A 23,275-nucleotide genomic window follows, 5' to 3' on the forward strand; every position below is an offset into this window, starting at 1 on the left:
AGCAAGTCATTGACAGATCCCCCCCCCGCCCCACCATATGCCAGTCTTTGAAGCATATTTCCTACATTATTTATTTTATGAATTTTTTTTTGTTCATTTAATTTAGATATATATTTACATTTTTTCTGCCCTTTTTAATTATTTCATTTATAAATTCATTTAAAACAACAACAACAAAAAACGAGTAATAAAGTGTACAATAAAGTACAATCAAATCCTTATATTATAATCACATTGCACTTGAATAAAGTTAAAGGTGCAATCTGCCGATTGTCCTGCAGGTGACCGCATAAATCTGTCTTCTTACGATGCACTTAGGGCTTTACGATTACTCCAGAGCACTCGTAGATCTACGATGATTTTCAAGTGTTACTTAAGTTACGATGCTTTTGGGAAACAGACCGTAATGTTAAGATCAGTCGTACGATCGTTTTTACGAACTTCTTAGGCTTACGAAGCTTTTGGGAAACGCAGCCCTGCTTTTTAACAACCACTTATTACAATCCAATCCTAATGGACAAAATCAAGTCTAAGTGTATTCTTGTTGGATATCCTATTTCACTCTTATATGTTGCATTTTAGTTGTAAAATTAATGACATTTCTCATCGACTGCAACATAGAAAAAAAGAGGTTAAAGAATCATATTTAAGGTGTTGAGAATTTACACAAAAAGAAAAACCTGACCTGTATCTGTGTGTGTTCAGAAACTGAGTGGATGTCATTAATGGCCAACAGCTTATTCTACTGCTGAGAGGCTTTGCTAATGTAAACTGTCAGATAGAACATATTGCTGCCTGAAGCGCATGCGTACAACGGAAAAATGAACCGTCACAGCATGAGAGCGGGATTAGACGGAGTGTGAAAAAGAGAAGGGAAGAGAATGAGGTCAAGAGGGAGAGAGAAACAGAGAGAGAGAGACTAATATAGCACAAAGGGAGCGATCTTGGTATTCCATGCATCAGACCTGAATGCTCTGAAGTGTGTAGCGTAAGTGTGTTCAACCTGCAGTAACTCCACCCCCCTTTACCTTTTCGCCGTTTTGCAGACTCAGACTCAGTGATGAATGTTTCTCACTGAAGGGCATGACCTTGACAACATTTCAAACCATTCTCATTCCAACCCCTCCATTTGGTAATTCCAAAAATCACAATGCTTAAACTCACACAACAAATATACGAATCAGCTGATTTAGAAAATGCCTGTGTTTAAAAACTCATCATTAGCATTAATGTTGTTCTAAATTGGTTTGTCGGCAAGATGAGCTCAAGCTATGATTATTGCGGTGACTTTTTGTAGTCCCTTTAGGCCACCGCTCTGCCCCCCACTCCCCTCCCAGGCCGAGCATCTGGACCAGGGGAGGGGCCAGGCAGCTGCTCCGGGCTCACTGTTCATTTGCATACAGTTTCTTTGGGAATACCCTTGACTGACTCCTCAAGGGGACGTGGGCTGCATCTACACTACGAGAGAGAGAGGGGGGAAAGAGCAGGAAGAAATGGCAGCCTTAGGAAGGGATGAGTGCTTCCGTTCTGATTGGTCTTTTGCTTTTAAACTGACATTTTATGTATCTGATGCACTGCATGTTAAACAGCAAATTGTTCTATTCACTGCTTTTTTAAAAAGTAGTGGGATGTGTCTTACGACCCAAGATGTTCATCTAGCGTATGTTTATATATACTAACAATTAGATTATTAGACAATTAAGACTATTTGTAGTCCCAATGCTATCAGTTATCAGCTGTGAACTGGTGTGTCAACCCCTGTAGTGTAGAGCAGCACCAGCATGTGTATGTGTGCAAACACATACACACAAAACGTATGTATAGTTCTAGATTGTATTCATATAATGGGTTTGGTTCAGGACCTAGATTTTTGCATTTTACATCATGTGGCTGTCTGTGATCGTATCGAAACTGACCTGTGATGCATTTTAGGTCGCATCCCACTGGTTGAGAACCTTTCAGTATGCGCACAGTTAATAACAAGCAGGTATTCCTTTACAAATATAGCCTTAGTCACGTAAAAAAAAGAGCGATGTTCATCCCTGTTTGTGAAAGACAAAAGCAGAGGAAGAGAATGTTTGTTGAGTAAAGAAACCAAATGTATGTACAAGAGAGTGCTTGTGTCACAGCGAATGAGTGAGTGCCTGGAGAGAGAGAGAGAGAGAGAGAGAGAGAGAGAGAGAGAGAGAGGGGGCGTGGGGAGAGAGTGCGTGGAGAGAGAGAGAGAGAGAGAGAGAGAGAGAGAGAGAGAGAGAGTGCGCATGTGTGACGAGAGAGAATGACAGTGTGTGTGAAAGAAAGAGATAGGAAAAGGGAGGGTGTCACGGGTAGGTGGGCGGGAAGACGAGTAGGAAGGCTGCGAGAGAGAGAAATTCAGTGCTGCGTGTCAGAGCCGTGTGTAAGAGAGAGAGAGAACGCGTGTGCACAGGGCATCCATATTTCTACAGGACAAACGGAGGTGTTTTCACTCAATTCTATTTCAGCCTCCACCTCCTGCTCTTCCTGCCTTCCAGCTCTGAACAAAAACCCAGGAGTGACTACTGACCACCAGGTAGGGACACTTGACTGTACTGAGAACAGTGTTTCCCTCTCTCTGTGTGTGTTTGTGTTAGTTAAGTATAACTTCTGTACTGAACTGTTTTAGAATATTCTACTTCAAATTAGATGCTGCTTTGGGATTTAAAGTCTTGAAATGGCTTAGATAGCAATATCTGACTCCACTCATATAATGAGAATACTACACTACAGTACATACCCTATGTGCATGCATATGTGTTGTGATTACATGCTCAGCCATGTGAAAGGCTTTTGCATTTCATTACTGAGTGAAAACAGTCCATAATAGCTCTCAGTAGAGCGTGAGACACACTGCTTCCAGTGCCTCGTGACGGCTGATTCCAGGAGGAATAACTTCACTAGCTTCCTGCCGTCTACTGCCACTCTCACTAATTCTGACACTGGCGACGAGGAGGTCATCTCCAAGCGTCTCTCGCCCTGCCTGGACGTTTTCTTTGAAAACTGTCAGTTTGAGGGCAGGGAGAGGGTCTATTGTTTACACAGCGCATTTAAGAGAATGGACTATCTGCTTTCTCTGAAAGAGTAGACAGTGTAGGCAAGCAGAGAAATAAGGATTGTCTGTCATTACAGTGGTGAAATTGTTATTTATGTGCTTTGTGATTGTACCCTACACACCCCTTCCCCCACATGCCCACACGTAGCTCTCATCTCATGCCCCTTTTTCCCAGTGGAGTTTGCAGCCCCTGACGTATGGAGTGATCAAACCTCAAGATGCTATCACCTTCCGTACAATCATTTTTCCCCGCCTTTCACACTCTCAGTGATGTCAAACCACACCTAATTGACGGATCTCTCCCGGTTTCACCATTTTTCAGCCCCTTCCTCCATTAGCTCGTGATCTAAAGAAGGAACAAAGGGGCTGCTGGATTGCGGTTAACACGCACAGTTGTTCCCTCATTTCAAAACATGAAAGAGAGTAAGAGTGGCTTATTGCGGAGCTTCAAACAACTTCTCTCCATTTGGTTCCATTCTCCTGCCTGGCATAATCCTCAAAAGCCACTGCATGCCACCCGTCTCTTTTTTTTTCTTCTTTTCTTAATCAAAGCCAACTGCACTCTGATTCCTTTTCTTTTTACCCGAAAGGCTGTTTTTACATCAATTTATTTCATAGTCCTTTATTTTGAATATTAATTTGTACTTTTAAGGTAGTACAGAAGGCATCACAGATGTTCATTTCTGTATGGCTGTAAGCACCACAGTACGATTGACCACTTTGGTTTAGTTAGAGTTTAAACTGCCACCCCTCTTGTTTGGTTCAGTACCATGGAGACTGGTTTGAATTGAGTCCATTCTCAATGAGTGCAGAAATAAACAATCTGTGTGTGCGTGTGTGTATCCAGCTGTGGCGCCAGATCTCACACAGCATCAATAGTTAATGAGTGATGCTGGCAAGAGCTCTATTGATATGTCTGTTTTTGTTTTCCTAACGGCTGTGTAATTTATATGAGCTTTATATTTGACAGAAGGTAGAACAAAACATGACCATAACAGAGCTGTAAAAACCACCATAGACATGGATGGGGACAGGGGTCGACTTGTAGGAGTCGGTGAAGAGTCGTAAATATGCCGTTACATACTTGATTGAAGAAATCAATGACATGCAGTGAGAAAACCCACATGCTTTTGTGAGAAAGAAACACCAAACTGAAACAAAACAGCATGTGAGAAGTTGCATGTTTGTGTGCATATGCATTGCAGTGACAAGTGTGAGTCTGTATGAGTGTTTCCCCCTTTTTGGACTGTATCTGAGTTTCACTTGCCGTTAGCGGGATGTTTTTTTTTCTCCCACTCCTCACGAGCTCACGAACTGCGCCTTGTGATTGGTCGTCTCTCTCACACTCCGCAGGAAGAAATGACAGAGTGGAATTAAGGTCACATGATCAGCGATGTGGGATTCGGCACTCACAATCTCCTCTTTTTAATCTCCCTTATAGACTCTCTCTCTTTCTGTATCTCTCTCTTGCTGCGGATTTGGATTATCTGACGGATTTATCCTGCTGTCAAAAATTTGCTGTATGATTGTCTGCTTAGTGTATACGCTTACCAAGCAGCTGGTTCAAGCCATAAATCTTAATAAAAATAAATAAATGGAGAGAAAAAAATACATATCTGCAGATGGCCATATTGGTGCACAGCACTGTGTGCAGTCTTAACCATGTGTATACTGTACAGCTATGGAAGCTAAGAATTGTATTATAGTTCCAGGAATGAATTAATCTGCTCTTTTCTGCTGTTTACTGTTCAACCCAAAATCAAGTGGGATTTCACACAGGGGTTGCTCTTGCATTCAAAGAAGCAAGACTGCATAGAATCCTAGTCAAAAATTAATAAATAAGTAAATAAATAAATGAGTATAATTATAGTATTCCTATTGGAATGTCTGTTAAATTGGAACCGATCCAGAAGGATGCTGCTAATAAGAATTGTATATATATCAAATAAGATCCTGTAGCTGAAAACTGAAATCTCAAGATTTTAAAGGTTACATTGTTTTTGACCCTTTTTTTTACATTGTTTTTGACTTGTCTTAGCAGTGCTTATGGCATATGACAATAGACACAGACGTCAGTCTGACGCTTACCTAAATAAACAATTTTAAAAATGCACCAGATGAAATGCAAGAAACACCCTCTTAGGTGCTGAGGAGACTGTTGACAGCTCTGAGCAAACGAGCCTCATAGCCGCCCACAGAGTACGCTTTTCCACACTCTTCTCCACGACACACAGCTTTCAGCACCTCTTGCTTTTGGACAGCGCCACCTGCTTCAATGCTTTCAGCACCGGACAGCGACACGCTTCCAGGCTTTAAGTGAGTGGGCTGCTTTCAGAACCACTGTTCAGAGGACAGCGACAATGTCAGCGTCCGTTCTGTCACTATACAAGTTCCTCTACATTTACCTTTTGCTCTTTCCATACCAAAAAGGTCAGAAATGAATGCTTGGGAGAAAAAATGCCATCCAAAATTGAAAATGTGGTTGCAAACATTTTCAGATGTTTGAGCTATAATGTACTTTTCATTCTTATTAGTTTGCTGTTGTAAATGATGGGCCCTTCAAGCTTTACATAACGCAGTGACGACTGATGTTGACTCATGCTGCCATTCTATAGACTCTAAGAAGGATGACAATCACTGTGGCGACTATGTAGTGCATATGTCTTTAGCATGTTAGCTATATCATGTTGGTCACACATATGTATGGGACATGCTAAATAATGAAATGCTCTTGTGTAAGTTAAAATTGCTGCACACAGAGCTAAAGCTGTTACTTTTAAGCCAGCATGGTGTATTTCACATTCAGAATCGGTGTAATTAATCCGACCTTGGTCATACTGAATATGATGTATTACTCACCAAGCTTCTGACAATTCACCCTATTGAGTTTGATACCAAATTTTTTGGTACATTGTGAATATGTGCTAGACATGAAAGCCAAGCAATAATGTAGACCAGTGATTCAGATTTATTGTGCAGTTAAAAGTTCCCACCGATTCAGAAATGACGACTGGAGTAATTTAATGCATGTTGAGCTTCAATCATTTAAAAATTTAATGTTGTGGAGCTTGACTCATGTTTTCCAGAATTGTTCAATTTGATCTGTATAATAAGAAAAATAAAAGCACATGACATAAGCTGACCTTGAATATCTCTAACTCCTCAAAAGCTGGACTAAAAGCGGCAGTGCTGAAGGGAACCAGTAAATATAACATGAAGACGCACGTCCACAGTCTCCCACATGTGCAGTCGCACGCAAACAGAACGTCTCCTCTCAGTCTGCGAGTCAACCCACCCTGCTGATGTCTCATGACGATAATCACAGGTCAAAAGCTGTTTTCTTGTAGACGGATAGCAGGACAGTAATCCGGTCGCTCTCTAAAGCCAATCCTTGTAAGCCTGTCACCTAATTGAGACAGCATGGTGTTGTGGACTGTGGTCATTTGCATGTGTACATTAGCATAATTGAATATGCATGAGTTAAGTGCATTTCAGCAGGCTGTTAATAACCGCCAGATAAATTCATTCCTGTTCTTTCTCCTCCATACCGCCATGAAGAGATGCTCTCAGTCCCCCTCGACTGTCTTTTCCTTCCTTTTCTCCTTCTCTCGGTGTCCTTCACTCTGTCTGTGAGCAGACTAAAGTTGAGGGTGGTTTGCTCTTCCCCCGAGGGCATCTAATGTTGTATATGCTGTCCACAATCTACCAGATCATTCTGACCACTCTTACTCAAGGAGCTCTGCAGGTCTTGACCAGTGCAGTCGACTGTGAAGATTCAATGGCAAAAAAGACAATGGATTATATCTGAAACAATCGGCTTACTGATTTTTCTGAGCATTAATGATTCTGAGCAACTACATGGTCTTTTTTTACGTCCTGTTCACTGCCAATGAACTGACCTCTGTTCCTGTTTAAACAGCCAGCCAACATGTAATCTTTGTGTCTTCAACCAATTAGATGAGATTTCCTACTGCTTGTCCTCTTGCAGTCACCTAAAATGTTAAATAATATTTTTGGAGTGGGGTACGAACATGCTATTACACATCTGCTTACACTCTTAAAATTTAAGGTGCTTCATTATGCCATAGAAGAACCTTTTTTGTCTAAATGGTTCCATAAAAAACCTTTAACATCAGAAGAACCTTTCTGTTTTACAAAAGGTTCTTTGAGGAGAAAGAAGGTTCTTCAGATTATAAAAAGGTAAGAAAGAGATGGTTCTTTAAAGAACCTTTAAATGAATGGTTCTTTGTGGAACCAAAAATGGTTCTTCTATGGCATCGCTGTGAAGAACCTTTTAAGCACCTTTATTTTTAAGTGTGTACCATAAAAATTCTATAAAAAAAAAATTATTATTATTCATTTTTAACAAAAACTTGCATAAAAATGTCTGAACTTTTGGAAGTCCAAGTCAAAAAAGGAAGTGGAAATGTAAGTTGAACGCATTGCATTGTGGGATACATAATCTCATACAATGTACTCTGTTTACATCATCCAGGTATCCATGCCTGAAAATCGCATTCTGTTTGTTTCACAGGTGGAGCAACCAATGCATCTAACAGATGAGACCGATAGAAAAGAACAGCAAAATGTTGGATGGAGATTCTTTATATATATACCTTTAAATGAATGGTTCTTTGTGGAACCAAAAATGGTTCTTCTATGGCATCGCTGTGAAGAACCTTTTAAGCACCTTTATTTTTAAGTGTGTACCATAAAAATTCTATAAAAAAAAAATTATTATTATTCATTTTTAACAAAAACTTGCATAAAAATGTCTGAACTTTTGGAAGTCCAAGTCAAAAAAGGAAGTGGAAATGTAAGTTGAACGCATTGCATTGTGGGATACATAATCTCATACAATGTACTCTGTTTACATCATCCAGGTATCCATGCCTGAAAATCGCATTCTGTGAACATTAAATATATGTACTACATACTGTGGCAGTTTTGGTTGTCTGTTATCATTCTATTTCAAACATAACCATGTTCCACTTAATTAGTTTGATTAAAAATTATGCAATGTATGCAAGCCATGTTGCCATATGTCTCCAGAGTAATTTTTTGCTATACATTCTTATTTAACACCTGCACACATTAATTAGATTTAAAAAGCAGTGGCTTATGCATGCAAGACATATAGTCATGTCTCAGGAGTAATTATTTTTTGTTAGGAATGTTATTCATACGTATAGTACTGTATATAAATATATGAAGCCTATACATAAGCCACAGCTTAAAAGATGTTGACTATGAAGTAGGCAACCTTGTGCGTAATTAGTTTAACAGAGGTTTAACACAGTGTGCATCAACCCCTCAGATCATTGTCTCTGACCCCTCGGGTCATTGAGCTAAATCGCTTCATTCTACACATACTTCCTGACCTCCAAATAACACTAATGACCTTGCGATTGTGAGATCTCTAATCTCTGACACCCTCCAGTCTCCAGTAGCTTTTATAGCTGTGCATTTACAATGGCTCAGAGCTGCATGTCAAATAAGTCAAGATCCTCCAGTCACTGTGCCGTAATTAAAGGCAAGGGAGTGCTTTCTTAAGAGCCCAGTGATGGATTGAAATCTTAAGAGTCATGACTGTATCGATGAGAGGAAAGGAGCCCTTCTTATCTCTAAATGTTCTCCTTTTTATTCCTCCGTTTGCGAGCACGCTTCTGCTTGCCGGCATTGACATGTTCGCTGGGGAGAAAGATTATGCGGGAGTGGAGAGTAATTACGGCTCTAAGCCAGCCATTTGTGAGGCCTTATCAGTCAAATGATCGCGGTGTGGATCATATTTAAACACAAAGGCCGAGACATGTCCTAAATGCAGTTTTCCATGACCCGTTACTCCATCTTATCTTCTGATGGCAGAACGTTTTCTTCAGTATCACCCTTGACCAATTTCCGAAAGGATATTTAGCGTATGAGTAAGTTTATATGACAATATAGCTATTTTTTACCCAGAAATATTGCCTATATGCATACTTGTGGATCATCAACTGAAAAAAAAGATACATTCTTCATTGTATTGGATTATGAAAGCAGATTCACATTACATTAGAGAAATCCATTATATGATTTGACAAGCCTCGTTTGATTCCATTGTGCCATAAATCAATAAGAAGCAACCCTTCTTATCACCCACAGCTGTTATAAATGTCCTATTTTATAATTGCTGACCTGTGATTGCACATGAATGCTGTATGCTTATATAGGTTGTCACATAGGATATTTATTTATTTATTTTTTTTCTTGGCGTTGTCATATCCTTTTACTTACATGGCCTAAAGTCATCTGAAGAAGCTTGTGTTTTGATGTATGTGAAGAAGTTATAACCTTGTGAGTTCTGCAGGAGCTGGGTGATATTTCAACCAAAGATGAAAATTCTGTCATCATTTCCTCACCCTCGTGTCGCTCCAGATGACGTAAGGACACGGGGGTGAGTAAATGATGGAAATGTCATTTTTTTTGCCTGAACTGTGCCTTTAAATTTAACAGCAATCAGAAGCTTTTTACCTCTCTAAAGACCTTGACTCTGGATCCAGTGTCTTGAGCTGAGCAGAGAAATTAGTAAATGAGAATAAAAACATCCTGAGGCCACATCACATCTCGCTCTCTCTTTCTCTCACCATCTCATCATGATTAACGGCAGCAGATAAATTTCATGCATTATTCATCCACTCTGCCACCTTCACCTGCAGAGTGGAGGCTGATTTTCAGGTGCCGCTTTGTTCCTAAAAAAGCTTTAGCCACAATGACAGTTTGATAAAATCAGCTCCCTCAGGGCCAGTGTTCTCACTCATTTAGCTCTTACTGGCAGGCCGAGTCACTCCTAACGCTTGTGGATCTGCCTGCGAGCTCTTTTCCATCTGGAGAGATAACCAAAAAAGATCAAAATCAAAAGCATGCATTCATCAGCTTCAACACAGAATGCTACAGTCCATGATGTATTCAGATTATACCCACATTAATCCATATTCACAAGTAAATTTATATCACATTAGTGGCAAACATTTTTTTTTTTCGAAATAATATTATTCATTTTATTTTGAAAATATTTTGTGTAAAATAAAAGATATAATTTTTCATAACATATGGGTTTGACATCAGTGCACAAAATAGCTGTATGTAATGTAGCTCTTGAGTTGAAGGTTCAATGTGTCATTTCTGTGTTAATCGTGCCACCAAATGGAATTGCGACATTTTAAGAGTTTTATTTATTTTTATTTTTGCCATTGGTCAGACAACATATACAGACACATATTGTCCTAGAAAGTATATAATAAGCCATGCTGCCCAGATTTCATTCTTTCTTCTTTTTTGACCCAATTTATTATGTATGCCTCTATAAAACAATTACTGTAGATTAAATTTGATTAATTTTGTCCCTTGTTAATCTAACACTCACCCAACAGTTCATGCTCAGAACAGTTTTGTTTAAACTAGAGCCACAGCTCATAGCACTGGGTCTTGGCATGGCTTGGCTGTCAGTGTAAATCATTCACTAGCCAACTGAGATGATAAAGCCCTGGGAGAAATTAATTACCCAGGATGCACCGCGTGTGCCAGGCACATACAGGATGAGATAGTGGCTAGTGTTGCCCACCTACCTGTTCCACAATCTCTGGATTCGGCCAGTGCGAAAGGAGCCTATCACTGGTAGTAGTGCGGTCAATAAGGAAATGAAAATGCGAGGGGTGTGTATGGCATGACTATAATAAATGCCATGAAAAACCTTGAGCTGAAGCGGCACAGATGAGGGCCCAGCCTTACCTTTTAATGGAGCCCTTGACAGAAATTTGCATTAGTGCTGCAGGCGACCCATTCTGTGTACTATGCATAATGCAGTCTATTGGGGACATGCACACACACATACACACGCATAGCTGCTCTCATAACAGTCACGGAATTCAGACATTTAGCCAAGCATACTGCAGATGCATTATTGACAGGGTCGATCTTTTCGATTTCCAAAATGCACTATAACAGTGGTTCTCAAACCTGTCCTGGAGTAGCCCCAGCCTTGTGCATTTTGTATGTCTCCCTCATCTATCACACCTGATTCAACTCATCAGCTCATTAGTGGAGACTGCAAGACCTGAAGTGGGTGTGTCAGATATAGGGAGACATACAAAATGTGCAGTGCTGGGGGTACTTCATGGAGAGGTTTGAGAACCACTGCACTATAATATAGGGATAAAATAGTATATGCATGTTTGAACATACAACACTAGAGAAAAATCAAACACATTAAATTTTTGAAGTACAACTACTATACATTTGTTCACATGCCGTGCATGCCTGATTACCGTGTCACCTTGCCCAATTTTTTTTAAATGTACCTTTTTTTGAGGGCCAGTCCATTCATCAAACACTGTCATGCAAAGTCCAGGGATGTGAAAGACATTCCTATTGGGCTTAGTGAGAGAATAACCAGACTGAGGGGACAAGCAGGGTGAGACATAGCCTGCGCCACATGGCCATTTCTGCTGTCATTCCACCATCGCCAATGGCTGCAGTGCCATGCCAGGATACTGAACGCAGTAGCAAATCAGAGGTAATCTGGAGGTTGAGGACAATGGCCACCCGGGCTTACATTGTGTGCGGGAGCTTCTAGCAAATTCCTGGCAGGATTTTTTTTTTTGGATACAAAACAGCAGTCTGCATGAACAAGCAAAAATTCTCACATGGATAATTCCTTTTTGAAAGAGAACACACAATATAAAATACTAGCGATAATAAATCAGAATAATTAAAATAAAATAAATAATTTCTTTATAAAAGTAAAAGGGTTGTGTCGGTTGTGTTCAATGAATATCAGCTATTCATTGAATGCTTATCTTAAACTTAATATTGGTAACAATTTACAGTATTGCAGTAACATTATCGAATGTTCATTTGTATAATTTGAAATGTTAAAAATGTATTAATGAATGTAGAAATGCACAATAATTAAAATTACAGTTTTTCTCAGTCGCTTTGGTGCATTTCTCAGATCAGAAATAAAATTCTCAAAACTACTTGTTCAACCTCCATATCATCTAGTCACTTGTGCACATCATAAAAGCAGTTTCTCATTCTTTTGAACAAGTTGCGATTGCTTTGGTACATTCATGCAATTGATTATGTACATTATCTGCGGTTTCCTACATTATCAGTTGCTAATGTCATATTGCTCAAAATGTATTATATAGTTCTCTGTGCAACAGTCTTACCCCCCAAAACATCTAGTCATTAGTTCATCGTATAAGTCATTAAATGCAAAATGGTTGATCTAGTTTGAAAACTTTCAAGCATTTTCTACACATTTCTATTAGACTTTGTGTAAATTTGCCATGAATTGTGCAGGTGAATCTTGACTTTCACTAATGAAGAAAATGTATAGATCAGCTAATGATAAACCAGTTCTCTGAAACAGCTCAAAGGAGCATCTCATGAACCTTCAGTTGGAAAGCATATATAGACAGAGGACAACACAAGAGTTTCAAATTCTGACAATGGATATTTCCTCCCCGTTGGCCTGGCAAATCAACAGTAGCTCTGTGGCCGATGACATTTCAACCACACCTTCTGCTTTTGGTCAGGTTGAAGCCAGCCTCATCCACATATACTGTATGAAGTTGTGAGATGGTTCACTTGACTCCAATTCCACGTTGCATTGCAAGGGAAGATATTCGTTGTGATGCAGTTGAGAATCTGTGGGCCGACAGACTGGCACGTCAGGAGGTGTAGACAGACTGTACTGCAATTCCTCAAACAGTGCTGCATGCAAAAGCAAAGTTCTGCCTAAGGGGTGTTTCCTGTGCCTTTCTAATTTTGTATTTTCGCCTTTGTGCCCATATTTCTTTTCTATATGACAATGACGTTGTAAGGTTTTTTTTTTGTTTTTGTTTTTTTGTCAGACCACTAGTAAAGTGTAACTGTGAATCCTATCCAGTCTCTTTCAATCAATATCCCACATACAGTAATGTGTAAATTTGTACTTTTGAAATGGATATATGGCATACATAAGAAGTGCAGCCTTCTGTATTTCAGTACTGTAACTGTCATCCAAACTGTTGCCATAGTTTACATCAGGTAATACTAACAGAGTGCACTGTTATATTGACAACATGACTAAACATTTTGACTATCTTGTTTGTGAACAATGACACAAGGACTTTTCATTCTGATGGCACTGATATGTTCATTGACATAAATACTTTTGAGAGATTAACTAAAGATTTTGAGTAAGTTACAGGCTTTTGCAGGTAATCGATTGTGTGGTGCTGTTTGTACGAATTGTTTTGAGAAATGCACATACTTCTTTGCAAATATTAAGGATGATTCGAGAAATGCACCAAAGTGACTGAGAAAAACTGTAATAAATACCGTAAAAGTATTGCTCATTTTTAGTTCATATTACCCATTACCTTTCTAGCTCATGATACCTAACGGTAACAAATTCAACCTTATTGTAAAGTGTTACATTTATAAATTCCCCCCTTAGCTTATACGTTCTGCAGAACCACTAAACAAAAACGCTGAAAATAAATCCCTCTGAGCTATATTTACTTCTGTAGCATCTCTGTTTGGCCTCATGTGTGTTTATGGCCACTGAAGCATGCTGGGAGACATGAGGCTGCAGGCAGCACAGTTGAGCTGGCAGCCGGGGATGGTAGGGGGAAGTGACCCGGCGTCACGTTTCACTGCACACGATGCAGGGTGGACTGGGAGTATTGGAACACCCAATCAGCAGAGAGGAAATAATAAACATGAGTCACCGCCAGGGCCTTGTGTGCGCTCCAGCAGTCCAAACCGAACGGACCCGGGGTTATATTGTGGAAGAAGAACACATTAAGGTCATTCTATTTATTTGTTTATGGTTGTCATTGGATATATCTATTCAACAAATAGTATTTCTGTTTACTAATGTAAATGGTACTTTCTGACTTGACAACCCCTGTAATGCGGCTTGTATGTGGGTGTAAGTGAGAAAGCCTCTGCTAGCGGCAAACCCCTAGAAATTGGTAAAAGCATCTATCAAAGAGGAAATGGACAGAAAATTGTAGGCAAAGCAATTTTTCTCAAATAATATCACTACAACACATCACCTGAATGTCCGGCATTGGTTTTAGCTTCACTACAACATAGATAGATAGATAGATAGATAGATAGATAGATAGATAGACAGACAGACAGACAGACAGATAGATAGATAGATAGATAGATAGATACTAAAATATAAGTGTTTATATTTTAAATGTTTATGCTTCCATTGCCGTTCTTCTCCTCTCTGTTTGGGGTGGGGAGGACTGTCAGACAGCTCTGCCGCTGGCTTATCTCCTCTCGCAATGTTTACAGATCTTGTTTTTCTGTGTGAACGATTCGTCACTTTAGAAGCACAACTTTGAGCTTCTCTTTAGCAAAGTGTCACTCTTTTATCTGCTTCTATCTGAGCCATGCCTGGGGAGCCCATAATAAAAATGTGTTTACTTGAATACGTCACAAACAGAATTATGGCTGTGCATACATTTTCTTATGGTCTTTACACCAAGATCTTTTGTTGCCATGGCAACAACAATCCCTTGTACGAGGTTGTGGTAACCAGTTATTGGAATTATGTATCGATTCAACTCAAGGAATTTCACTCTGTACACACGAGAGAAAAAAGATGCACTTTGTAGTTCAGCTGACCTATAAAGGCAGAGCTGCTTCAGGTTTATTTATAGAATTGTGGTAGAGGGAGGGGTGGATGTGTGTGTGGGTTGAGGGGGGTGCAGACATGACTGCACTGATGTAAAAAATCTATAAAAAGTGTCAGATTCGTCTTCCAATTCTCCACCTAGATTGTTAAAAAGATTATTTCAAAGACCAGCTCAATTTCCAGCACACACATCTTGAAGGAAGAAGGATGTACTCTCAGAACGAATTAGATCATGTCTTGTTTGAGGAAACGCACGAGCTACATAATCTAATCTAATGTTGCTGCAGTTTCCACCACAGTATGATTTGATGGCAGCAAACATGCCCTCTAAAATACAACTTCATTGAAGTGTTTGGCTTGCCATGTGCCATTACGCGGCAGGGGGGCCGTGTCCTTGCAATATTACGAGCACTGAAACAATAATTTTTCCAGCAACATCCTGTCTCTTCTTCGTAGAAATATGCCAACCAGGGTGGAGTTGCTCCCTTCTGGCTATAATCAGAGCATTTTCTCCTGATTCATTCTGTCTGCCTGACTTGAAATATGACATTATTGGTATTTAGAAGCTCTTTTAGCTGCAAATGCACGCTGATTTGGTGCAAAGAGGGGAAAGGCCCTCAATGCCTGACAGGATGTTTTTAGCAAAGTGTAGCCTGTATCTGTCACATCCATCTTATGATAACTAACGATCCCCACCTTCAGCACAAGATGAATGGTCTTATTATTGGAAGGAGTCATTCAAAATAGGATCATGTCAAGCATAGCAAATGCCTGCTCAAAAGTATACAGACCTGTGGCTTGAAGTACAAAGAGTTCACAATATATTCCGCACACCTCTGAGAAATTGTCAAGCGGCACTGGGCACATAGAAATAAACACTGGTGGATTCAGGATTAAAACTGCTCCATCTCACGTGGGAGGTTGAAATTTCCCATATTGTTGAAAATCTACATTTAAATGTATAATGGGAATATGAATGATTTGTCAGTGTTCCAAGTCCTAATGTCCTAGAATTCAGAAGGTATCATAATCATGCTGCTTAATTTCTTTGCAGCCTTCAAATTGGGAGTATACCTATAATGCCTAAAATGCTTCCTGCGTAGGCAGCTCACTAGATTTTGGTAAACAGTCTTAGAGTTCCATATTTATTCCCTGATGTATCACAGCTAATAGAAGTGATGTGGCACTACCTCAAACATTTCCTGAACTGCTATAGCTAGTACACATGTAAAACAAGCTTGGGGCTATATTATATAGTTTGTTTGCTTAACATTCAGTGTGATTGTTCTAGTGTAGTAAATAAACAGTAAGAGAACAGAAAGGGAAAGAGAGAGATGAGCCAGGCACACAGTGTTCTCCCTGCTGGGAAATTAGTGTCCATGTGCATAATTATGGGATTAACTAGATGAGGAGTGATTACTTTCTATTTTGTGTATGAGAGTCAAACAGCATTGTGTGCACTAGAAAACATCCCCTCCCGCATTGACCATCTGCAAACAGCCTCCATTTCAAATTCGATTACACCAGTAAACACACGGGTTTGTCTCCCAAGAGCAAGTAGAGGATGTAACTGATGAGAATTCACAGAGGTAACACCTCAGGCTGACCTAAACGGCAGAAGGTCAGGGATATCAATATGCTTTTTGTTTAAATGGTGTATTCGTTTGAGTCATTTAAAGAGATTCACGATAAAAAAAAAGACTGTTTTAAAGGAATTAGTTACCCCAAAACATAATTTGTGTGTCATTCTAAATCCATTAAACTTTCTTTGAACTGTGGAAAACAAACAAAAAAGGGTAATTTATCAGTAATCTAGACACTCTTTTTTTAATGTAATGAATATATTCCAAGTATTCTGAAAATATATGATTGCTATGTCTAAAAAAATCTCATGTGGGTTCGTACACATTGTCCATAACATTCAATATTGATCATCATGAAACATTCAAGAACAACAGGTCACACAAAGCTATTGTTTAGCTTTGAAATTTTGCTTTTTTTGGTCATGGTATGCTTTCATTTTATGGAATACAGCAGATTGGACATTCTGCAAAAGTTTTCCTTTTGTGTTCCACAGAAGAAAAACTCGTACAGGTTTGAAATAACATGAGGGTTAGTAAATGATGACTTTTTTTTTTTTTTTTTTTTTTTTTTTGCTGGTGGACTTTACAGTGGCATGAGAGAAAGATGCAACGTGTCACAGTGTGACACAGATGCACGCTGATGGAAGTGAGACTGACAAGCTTGCAGGCGCACACGGACTTGAAATGGCAGATTGCTCCTTGTTGAGGAAGGTCTATTTTTGGGGCTACGCCAACACCCACTCTGTGGGTGACGAATGCAGCTGACTACATTCACACCTTATGTAATTCATTGAATTATACAAAGCTTTGAACTTCATTAACCTGTAGAGAATATACACTGATCTCAAGATCGGTCATTTATAATGTCAAAAATATCAAATCTGTCCACCCATTTTATTTTTCTTGAACATTTATGTGCCAATCAACAAAGCTGCTAAAACTGTTGTCTGCACAGTCAAAGTCTTTTCAAAGCAGGCAGCACCGTTCTAGCCTTCCGTCCCATGTTGCTCAGAAACAACTCTGTAAAAGCTTCTTCCGCTCAGTGGTCTTCAAAGGGCCCCGGACAGCACCGGGCTTAAAAATACCCCTACACCAAGTGTGTTGGGAGAGATGCTTATCTCTGGTCCCATGTTTTCTACTCCCGTGGCGATCCACTGGAAGTGATACCCTCCTGGCAATACTTGCTTATTAGCATGCAGATTTAGGCCAGCCTCTCCTGATAACACTTCTGAAGCTATTGAGTTGATTTTTCAATTTTGCACTGCTTATCCCCCGCTTCCCTGCCCATAATGAAAATTCCCATCTTGACTATCACCAAGAGTGCGTGTGAAAGAGTTGTGTCGCTAATAACTACCTTTCTCTGAGCAACACCCTCTCTGACAAAGGTATGCAATCGCTTCTTGTTCTTGTCTAGCATTGATTGCGAGACATCGCTTGAGCTTGCAGTTGTTCTATCATACAGTATATTTACTGTCATAAAGTAAATTGCAACTTAAGTAAAGCGAATGCAGGTTGCTTGAGCAGCAAATCTCCTCTCTAAACATGTTTTAAAAGACCATGTAGACTTGTTTGAGTGACAAAAATGCTAGGTTTAACATTTTTTGTTCAGAAAGGCAAATGTTCTTTAAAAGGCTTCTCAGTCCTTTTTATTTTTGTCAAAGAGATAGTTCACCCAAAAATGAAAATTCTGTCATTGATTACCCTTGTGTCGTTCCAAACCTGTAAGACCTTTGTTCATCTTCGGAACACAAATTAAGATATTGTTGATGAAATCCGAGAGCTTTCTGACCCTGCATAGACAACAAGGGATCTACCACGTTCAAGGTCCAGAAAGGTAGTAAGGACATTGTTAAAATAATCCACGTGACATCAGTGGTGCAACCATATTTTTATGAAGCTACGGGAATACATTTTGTGTGCAAAGAAAACAAAGATAATGACTTTATTCAACAATCCTTTATCTTAATTTGTGCTCCGAAGATGAATGAAGGCTTTACAGATTTGGAAAGACATGAGGGTGAGAAATTAAGGACAGAATTTGAAGTGAACTATCCCTTTCAGAAGAAAAGTTCTTCAGGTGTTTTTCTTAGACGATGGTCCCCAGTTCTAGGTGCTGGTGTTTCCATCAAGACTTTCTTAGTCAACCAGCCTCTCCAAAAAAAGAACATGCTGGTCGACTAGTCTAACCAGTAGAAAACCAGCTTAAACCAGCTAAGCTCAAATGCTGGTCCAATCAGAACTTTTCAGAAAGAACATGTAGTGTATGGCTAAATAAAATTGGTTGTTTATCAATTTCATTGGGTATGAAGATTTTTTTTTTTATTTGAAAGCAGTCATTTGCAATTAGTGTGATCTGTGGAGGAAGCATATACTGACTGAAGGAGCCATTTTATAGCATGGCTGATTTCTTTCTCAACTCCCTCTTGGGCTGACTAACAGCTTGTTCAGTCAAGGGTTATCAGCTGCAGATGGTTTCAGACAATAAACATGATCAAATACGGGGGCGGTTTCACCGAGGCGCCCTGGCTGAAACATGGTTTTGACGATCTCTAGTCTCTATACATCCCTTTTCATTTGGTTTATTCATTCTTTCTATCTGTCCTTCTCCTTAATCAACCCATTTTCTGTCTGCTTTTTCTATCCTCTGGATTACCATTATATAATTTGTTCTATTCACTACAGGACATCAAGAGCTTGGACGGATAAAACACATCAAAACTGAAAGAATGAACTCTGAATCGGCAGTGTTTCAGTCTATTACCTGCTTTTCCACTCAAGGTAGCTTCTAAAGCAAAGACCTTTCAGTGCAATTCACAATGTTCCAATGTGACAATGCAGTAAAGAAGCAATGAGGAGACCTTCAGTGCAAGCGAATGGATTCTGTTCTCATTATTCATCATCTTTGAAAATAATTCATTCAGTTTGTGAGTCTGGGTACTGTACTGAGTCTGTACTGACTATGGACAGATAAAAGGACTACTTTAACCAAATTTAATACATCGGTTGCATCCAGGTATATTTAAACAATTTGGGTGTCATGCTGTGTTTGATGTCAGGGATTCCAACTTGCATTGGTTCTCAAATGTTTTTGAGTAAATAACTTTTAACTTCCTTCCTTTTTTCAGAAGACTTGCAATATAGCATAAAAGGACTCTTTTATGGACCATCTTTATGATACATGTGTGGTTGAGTTTAGTCATTTTTGGAGCTCCACAGTGCCATTTACCATTCAATTTATTCTTATGGAAAAGTGTACCTAAGAAATTTTCTATACTTCTTTGCTGAATAAAGTCTTAAATCCAAAGTTCTGTCATGAAAATCTAGATGGCGCAGTCAGATAGGTTCTAACACAGTCTTACCTAATGACATCATTATTCACACAGTGCAGCTGATAGGTTCTTTTCGTATCAGAAGCCAATGAGCAACAACATTCAAATATTCGGCTAGCTATAGTGTAGTCTCAGCCTCAGACGTCACGCCCACAGACTGTTGGTTGAATGTCTGATGTATATGGCACACAAAACTGGAAACACTTCAGGAGTTTCAAAGTCGTCATTGGATTTATTAAATTATACAGGATTTCCAGTAAATATGTGTTACCGTTCCACATGAAAACATAGATGCCGGGATGCCAAACCCCTCATGGAAGAAGAAAGCCGTCATGTTTACAACTGTGACGAAGTTCGCTTATCAAAATCAACTAAATGCTGGATTTTCAAAAGTATGTGAAATATTTAAAGTTCACGGGACAGAATCTGTAAAATATGTCCAAGAGTTTTACACACCGGTCTGTTATTGTGGGGACATTTCCACGCCTCCTAAACATGACGCGGCACAAAACAAAACGTGATTGGTTGATTTACCTGTCAGTCATATGGTCTCTTGGGCAGGTCTTGACCATTCAAAGCGGTCAAGGTGCCCAGACCTTTTGCCGTCAGTCTGAAGGTCTGGCTAAGCGAGACTAGCTGTAGCACTGCTTGCTGTAGCAGTTGCAGCACACTTCACCTTCCCCACACTCCACCTTCCCCAGCTCTACCTGTATACTGTAGATCAGCTACATGGTGGTTTCATGTATGTTATATATGGGGGTTATTTTAAATATGTTATATGTTCAGCAGCAGTATTTCTTACATGCTCACAGGAGCATGTTTGTGAATGTATTGGCAGCAATACTTGCTCTGCCGCAGCAGCAGCGTAGCAGATCTATTCCGCCAAGACCAAACACATTAACATTGTCATGTACATTACCAAGCTAAAACTGTCTGAGAGTTGTCATGACAGAACTGGTTTGGAACGACATTAGGGTGAATGAATAATGACAGAAATGAAAGAAACCTTTACTACTATTTATTAGGGGTGTAATGATACACGTATTCGTATTGAACTGTTCAGTACGAGGCTTTCAGTTCGGTACGCATTACAAACCGAATGATTCGTTGGACTAATCGATCCTATTACATTTGGAAAATAAAAGAGCTTAAAGTGTGAAATATAATGTTCTCAGTGCCACAGTGCTCAACAAGACAGCCCAAAAGGCGTAAAAGGCAACGTGCTGTCTGCACCGTGATAACCTCCCCTTGCTGGGGTGCATCGAAAGATGACGATCTTGTATCAACAATAGCCAGAGATATTGTCAAAAACATCAATTATTGGCAATATGAAGAGGATTTGGCATTTCCAGCTAATGCAGGCCTGTTACATTCTTATATTTTTAAAAGGTCTATTATTATTATGAAGTTACTTTTATTATTAAATTAAAATTACAATTAATTTGCCCCGCAATAATTACCACATAACTGACGCGCTGCGAGGATAACAAAAGATATTTAGCCTACTCCTCAATTAAAATGTTTTTAAAAACAGTCTTTTAAGGTCTATAATGAATTATATGCCTATAATTAAAATATTAACACTGCAGTCATCGATAAAAATCAATGAAATAAAAAGCTTTTATTCCAAGCACCGACTTTAAAAAACAACCTGTTTAACACAAAATACATTTCTTCTCATTTTTTTTCACTATGTAAGGGCCACAAGAGAAATATTAAGGGAATAAATTAAAACAGTTAGTTATATACTAGGGCTGTTAATCTTTGGGTAGACAGCGAATCGATTCAATACACGATTCATATGTTTTCGATTCGATTCAAAAACGATTTTTGCAAATTCAGAACGATTCAATTCATAAGCTATAAGAAATCAAATACACTGCTGGACAATAATCAATCATTTGTAATCTATAATTTTTTTCCTAATGGCAATTTTATTATTGTTTTATATACTAAAAACAATTATTTCAATTTTCTGCACAGAAGAAGGTAGAACATATACTTTATTTCTGTACTGTAATAAATGATATGTCAATTAGCACTGCATCATTCATACATTTTATTTATTTATTGTTTATTGTCTTAACGTTTCATCATTTCATTCTGCTTTTTATTCAGATTAGCTGCAGATATAGCCTGGTACTTCTTAAGTTCTATTAGCGTGAGATCACTTCTCTTTCAGTGCGAAAACTTCTTTATCTTATTTTCATAAAATAAAATGCTATAGTAGGCTATTTAACTTTTCCTCTCCATCGGTGAATGATGATTCTAAAAGAAAACGCGCCGGATGTCTGTTTGCTATAGCAACAAACGCTACTTTCATGCATCTGATTATCAGATAAACCTCGCGCTCTTATTTCAAGGTTGTTGTTAATGCTGTGGTTATTTTAACAGTTTCCTTCGTACATTCGGTCCAACGACATTGTTAAAACACATTTATCATTCAATTGAACTGTGTGTATGCTTTAGACACTTACATTTATGCTCCATCCATGCAATAAATGTGCAGCCTTCGACTGCTCAGGTAATGTCGTCGGTATGACCTAGACCCATTGAAAAACTACAGAAAAGTAAAACTACTTCACTTTAGCATTACTGGCCACGAGTACTAATGAAAGATCACACATCAGCTGCTCAAAAAATGTGTCAGTGAGACGAACGGAGCGGTAAATAGTGGAGCGCGTGAAGGAGAGATGCAAGGGCACGAACACTGTTCAAGGTCTCCATTAATTCATGCTTGTAGTAATTTAATGTGTATATATTTTGAAAGCATTGAATCGCTATAGAAATTGCGATTCATTCGATTCTTAGCGTTTTAAATCGATTACTGTCCAAAATCGACGATTCACGATTCAAAATCCATGTTCAAGATATGCATATGCATCGTCAGGGTTTGTAATCGATGCATCGAGAAAACAAGTGAATCGTTACAGCCCTACTATATACCGTTATCAGCATATGTTGAAGTAGATTCATCTCTGAGAGAGAATGCGGTGACAGATGCCGAAAGCTCCACCATTACTCGGTCAGTCCATTTTTGCTTTCACCTTCTGCATATAGTGAATTGACTGAGATTAAGACGTTCACCGGCATAACTCTTGCACAAAGTTTGCACGTTGCCTGTGTGATATCCATTGGCTCGCCTTCATAAAACAGAAATATTTTGGGTAACACTTTCTATGAAGCCATTAATTCGTGCTTGTAGTAATTTAATATATTTTGAAAGAATTAAATCGGTATAGAAATCACGATTCATTCGATTCTTAGCATTTTAAATCGATTACTGTCCGAAATCGATGATTCGCCCTACTATATACCGTTATCAGCATATGTTGAAGTAGATTCATCTCTGAGAGAGAATGCGGTGACAGATGCCGAAAGCTCCACCATTACTCGGTCAGTCCATTTTTGCTTTCACCTTCTGCATATAGTGAATTGACTGAGATTAAGACGTTCACCGGCATAACTCTTGCACAAAGTTTGCACGTTGCCTGTGTGATATCCATTGGCTCGCCTTCATAAAACAGAAATATTTTGGGTAACACTTTCTATGAAGCCCGTATTTATAATACATTATAAGGGTATTCTTAAGGCATTATAATGAATGCATAAT

At 39.0% G+C, this 23,275-nt stretch overlaps 1 protein-coding gene across 6 annotated transcripts in view; it reads left to right on the plus strand.

Annotated features, from left to right (window-relative positions):
- LOC107694178 (synaptotagmin-1-like) overlaps window positions 1-23,275 on the plus strand; it is a 220,357-nt gene that overhangs the window by 136,525 nt on the left and 60,557 nt on the right. The window contains exon 1 of one of the 6 annotated variants that reach the window (XM_016493805.1): window positions 2,326-2,551. The exons of 4 other annotated variants lie outside the window; for them this stretch is intronic. The gene's annotated coding sequence lies outside the window, so the exon portion shown is untranslated. Of the gene's footprint in view, window positions 1-2,325; window positions 2,552-23,275 lie in introns of those variants that run through there. One more of the 6 variants, XM_016493800.1, reaches the window with a different exon arrangement.

This window comes from Sinocyclocheilus anshuiensis, unplaced genomic scaffold (assembly GCF_001515605.1).
Source record: "Sinocyclocheilus anshuiensis isolate Anshui unplaced genomic scaffold, SAMN03320099.WGS_v1.1 scaffold1003, whole genome shotgun sequence".
In the NCBI taxonomy this organism is placed as follows: domain Eukaryota; kingdom Metazoa; phylum Chordata; class Actinopteri; order Cypriniformes; family Cyprinidae; genus Sinocyclocheilus; species Sinocyclocheilus anshuiensis.